This window comes from Theropithecus gelada, chromosome 15 (assembly GCF_003255815.1).
Source record: "Theropithecus gelada isolate Dixy chromosome 15, Tgel_1.0, whole genome shotgun sequence".
In the NCBI taxonomy this organism is placed as follows: Eukaryota; Metazoa; Chordata; class Mammalia; order Primates; family Cercopithecidae; genus Theropithecus; species Theropithecus gelada.
The window spans coordinates 92294667-92300280 of NC_037683.1; positions in this window are offsets into that span (position 1 = coordinate 92294667).

A 5614-nucleotide genomic window follows, 5' to 3' on the forward strand; every position below is an offset into this window, starting at 1 on the left:
TGTGAGATCCTCTGAGAGTTATTCTGCAAGTGTTATAAACACTTCTTTGGCAAAGGGAAGATAATAAGCTTCTTTCCATAGCCTGATGAGGGAGCACAGGTTTTCAATCAGGCAAATAAATATTTGAATTCTTGCCCAGTAATTTTTAATCACATTAGACTATTCTACATTTCAGTCTCAGCTCACTTATAAGAAGGGAATCATAATTCCTACTATAGCGTTTTTTGGTGATTCAGTGGGGCAAAATATGAAAAAAAATTCTTGATCCTTTTGTGCTGATAGTATGATAATACTGTCAGTTCTTCTTTATTGTAGGCATGAGAATGGGGTGAGCATTGTGGGCAGCACTGGTTAGTATCCAGGAGAAATGCTACCTACCAATTAAATACCTAAGCTTTTATTACAGGTCCCCAGTGGTAACACAGGATGGGCAAAAGAAAACTGAGGTTTGAAGCAAAGTCAATTCTGTTACGATTTTGCTGTGAGATCTGAGAACAATTAATTGACCTCAAGATTTCATCATCTCAGCCCTGTTATTTACTTCTTGGCTTTACAAAAGAATGTGTGAAGACATTCAATGAGAAAATTTCCAAGTGCTTTGAGCTTTCACATGGTCTTTACACTGAAACAGACATCATATAAAAATATATGCAGGCCGGGCATGGTGCCCATCACCTGTAATCCCAGCACTTTGGGAGGCTGAGGCAGGTGGATCACGAGGTCAGGAGTTCCAGACCAGCCTGGCCAACATGGTGAAACCCTGTCTCTACTGAAAATACAAAAATTAGCCGGGCGTGGTGGCACATGCCTGTAATCTCAGCACTTTGGGAGGCTGAGGCAGGTGAATCAGGAGGTCAGGAATTCCAGACCAGCGTGACCAACATGGTGAAACCCTGTCCCTACTAAAAATACAAAAATTAGCCGGGCGTGGTGGCGCATACCTGTAATGCCAGCTACTGGAGAGGCTGAGGCAGGAGAATCGTTTGAACCCAGGAGGCTAAGGTTGCAGGGAGCCGAGATTGCGTCATAGCACTCCAGCCTCAGGGACAAGAGCGAGACTTTGTTTAAAAAAAAAAAAAAGATGTTAAAAATAAGGTTTAGAGTTATTTGACACATGACATATTATTTTGGAAAAAAACGATGTTTTGACCTTGGGCAAATTTTCTTTATTTCCATTACACAACTGGCTTAATTATTTTAAAATTCATCTTGTTAAGGGATTTTCCTCTAGAGACCATGGCCATGCCTGGAGTGACGGCAATACTTATTTCAGTTTCTTCCAGGCATACTTAACTGACTCTCCAAGTCAAACTTGGTTTGGCAGCTCCAAAGAAACTCTCCTTACAAAGCATTTTAAATAGCATTTGTGAAAATCTCTTCTCTCTGAAAGTGAAAATGTTCTGCATAAACAATAAAACAAAATGGAGCCATGGTCTATTAAACAAACAACAGTGATAGACTCCAATATTTCACAATATCACTACTTGCTTAATAGGGTGCAAGCAACTTAAAAAAAATCTGAAGTCGTTTCCTAATTATTTTCATTAACTGTTCAAATTTGAGCTTTTTCACGATGTTGGTTATGAACAGTAAAAGTAAATCAAGTGATACTAATAATAATTTTCAATTAAAAAACACAAGATAGATATGAATTGCTGGCTCGGCCCAGTTATTTGAGAAGATAGACTCCCTTTCTGTTAAGACAAGACCTAGTTAAATGAATGGGGATAATTTTACTCTTGAACATAAAGACGGGTTTTCCTAAGACTCAAAAATTTCCAGACTGGACTTTCTCAGTACCAACCTCTTGTCCCAGCCTCCTTGTTCCTTTATTCCTTCCGTATTGAGCCCTTGCCATTTTTTATTTTTGTGTGATTTTTGGGCTTTGCAGGGGGAAAATCAAAGGTAGTGATATGGTTTGAATATTTGTCTCTTCCAAATCTCTTGTTGAAATTTGACCTCTCATATGGGAGGTGGAGCCCAGTGGGAGGTGTTTGGGTCATGGGGCAGATCCCTCATGAGTCCCTTAGTGCTCTCCCTGTGGTAATGAATGCATTGTTACTCTATTAATTAATGGGAGAGCTGGTTGTTTAAAAGAGCTTAAGGCCAGGCATGGTGGCTTACGTCTGTCATCCAGCATCCAACACCTCCAGGCGGAGGAAGATCACCTGACGTCGGTCAGGAGTTTAAGACCAGCCTGGCCAACATGGTGAAACCCTGTCTCTACTGAAACTACAAAAAATTAGACAGACATGGTGGCACACGCCTGTAGTCCCAGCTATTCGGGAGGCTGAGGCACGAGAATCTCTTGAACTTTGGAAGTGGAGGTTGCAATGAGCCGACATAGCACCAGTGCACTCCAGCCTGGGTGACAGAGCAAGACTCTGTCTCAAAATAAATAAATAAATAAATAAATAGCTTGCCACCTCCTCCTCTCTCTTGCTTCCTTCCACCTCACCATATGATACATCTGCTTCCCCTTCCCCTTCCACCATGATTTAAAGCTTCCTGAGGTCCTGACCAGAAGCAGATGCTGGCGCCATGCTTCTTGTACAGCCTACAAAACCATGAAGCAAATAAATCTCTTTTCTTCATAAATTATCCAGCCTCAGGTATTTCTTCATTAGTGATGCAAAACTGGCTAACACAGTAGGTTAGGAAGAGGGAGGAAATCAGTTTCAGCAAAGTAGACATTCCAGAACAGTATGTGCTCAGAGCTTAGGAATGAATAAATCCCCCAGAAGGGAAAATTGAATGTTCCTGGTCCAGTATTATTCCTCTACGTGTAAAGAAGAAAAATTGGCAGGACAAACAGAGGGAAAAGCTGTCTAGCACCTATTTTTCAGCCAGGCTGTGCCTTTTGGAGCTGCTTTCTTCAAATGTCTATCTGCTTCTAGAATTCAACTAAGGGGGAAAGGGCCGTGGAGATATTTTACACCAAAGCGTGAAAGGCACTGGTTACAGGCTCATTAAAGAATAAGGGTTCCAGTATATTATCATACCAAGCCTACAAAATTTAGGGGCCATCGTTGAGATTTCAGTGTTAAGCTTCCATATTTTTGCATAGTCTAGAAATGCCCTTAAATATATATCTGCATATTGGATACAATTTTATATAATTTATGTAATTACTATAATGTAAAATTATACATGCATGTGAAAAGTAATGATAAAGCAGGAACCAAAATGATGATGATAAATGTTTGTTGAAAATGGAAGAAAAAAATTTCACATTTTCCCCCGGTTACTCAAGTTTTATCTTTTATAATAAAAACAACTAGGAAAACAAATACGTATGAATGTCTGAAGAATAAAGTCTAAAGGTGAGATGAACCACATCTTAGCTGCACATGGCTTAGCTCACAAGAAAACAGAGTCAACATTTGGCAGAATATTCAGCGAACATAAAAACTGTAGTAGAGGTTAAAATGGTACTGAGGTTGTATGATGTCCCTGTCCTTTCTTCCTATACAGGGAAGGGTGACTACGGTTTACACCAATATATTGTACATTTCTAAATAACTGAAGGGGAATACCTGAATGTTTCTAGTATAAAGAAAAGATAAATATTTAAGGTGATGAATATCTCAATTACCTTGATTTGATCTTTACACATTATATAAATATATTAAATTATCACACACCCTGAAAATATGTACATCCATTATGTATCAATAAAGAATAAGTTTTTAAAAAAGATATTGATGTTGTAGAAGCAAGACCATTGGAAATCTGAATTCCTGTCCCGAGTTCTAGCAAGGCTTCTCAGCCTGGCTCAGTGCTAGGTCACTTAAGAGTAAAGATACAAACAGACTAAATCCAGTACCTAAATGATCTTACTCTACTTAGTTCAGAATGACTCACACTTCTCAGGGGATCTTGATCTGTAAAATGCCTGAATAATAACCTAATTTCAATTTTACATCATTTTTGTTTTTGTCTAATCTACTTAGGTTCATGAATTTCTTAAAACATAACTGATGTTTGGTTGAACTTCATTGTACTCAGGGAAGGCAAATATTTGCCATCATTGCCCTTACTTCAAACATAGCATCATTGCTTGTTTATTTCAGCATATTTTCCGAGTAAGTCTGGATTCTACCCAAAATCCTTTTTAACTTTGAAAAGATTGGAAAAGGCAAACAGGTCCATCTCAGTTCCCCAAACCCTTTCTGCAACCAGTTTCTCACACAAGCAGTTCTATCCTGAAAAAAGGAGGTACGCAGTAACAAAATATGAGCACATATTTTTACAACATTCCAGGTGTAGTATTGTTTTCCACCAAGACACATGTTTTGATGTTCATGGTTTAGCATGTAATTTATCTCACATATTCGGAGATCATCCACATTGATGATTAAATGACAAGTGGTCTGCTGTATTTCTTTGGATGAAGAAAAGTAATTTGCATTCAATATTCTAAAAGCACAGCCAACTATTTGGTCTGTAAAGCAATGTGGACCATTGAGTACGTGCACAGTTTAAAAAATTTCATCCTCTGAAATCTTAGTTGAAAATATCGGAGTTGAGTTGCAATGAGCCTCATCTGAACAGAGAAAGCCCCCAACCTCACTAATAAAATTTTCAGATTTTTTGATTGAATGCCATTTGAAACTACCTTCATCACGTTAACGTGCAATAGGTAGTATGCAGTCGGGTTGCCTCTCGACATGACCCTATTAGAGATTGCCACTTGTAAGGAAATCTATTCAAAAGCAGAGGCTGTATTAAGCTGGATACCAGGTCAAACGACACTATTTGGGGGAAAAATGGAGAGGTACTTCAGCCTAATGATTTGTGAAAAGTTAAGTAACAACAAATTCCATGAATATGAAATTGTGGAAAGAATGCTCTCATCACAGCTTTTATCCCTCAGCAGCCTGTGCAGACGGTAGCCAGGAGGAATTAGAAATGGCACCTGCTGGTATGCCTGTCTCTCTCTGAAATGATGCTTTTTAAGACTATGAATTTAGAGCTTGTGAGATGGAAAAGAAAAAATTCAGTTTGGGGTTCTCAGAGTTCTTTTCAGTGAAACGGGAAGGTAGGAAGCGCAATATGAGTATTCTGACATTTCCTGCCTATTTTTGCTTCCAAGAACCTTTGTATATTCATGTGGTTGGCTATAGAGAACTTTGACAGTTTTAGTTGGAAGCTGTGGAAATATCAGGGAGAAGCAAACTTAGTTTCTGCATTAATAAGTGGTGGAAATAGATCTGGCATCCTATACTAATTTATATTTGTTTTTTGGAATTTTAATTTTTATAAACTTTTCACTGGAATATAATAAAATATATGTTAATATAATGAAATATATAACACAATGTAAAGCATTATATGATACAAATAAGCATGCCTATCATAAATGCACAAGTCACTGAATTTTTACAAACTGAACACACACCTGAGTAAAAGCCCTGAGATCAAGAAATAAAACCCATATGCCTTTCTCATTCCCCCTTTCAGCCTCTAGTCACTCTCCTGTCTTCTAGATTTGTTTTGTCTTTTGTGCAGTTTGCAAATAGTGAATTATACTATTTGTACTCATTTGAGTCTGGTGTCCTAGACTCAACATCATGTTTATAAGATCCACTCATAACTAGTATATTTCAGTTTA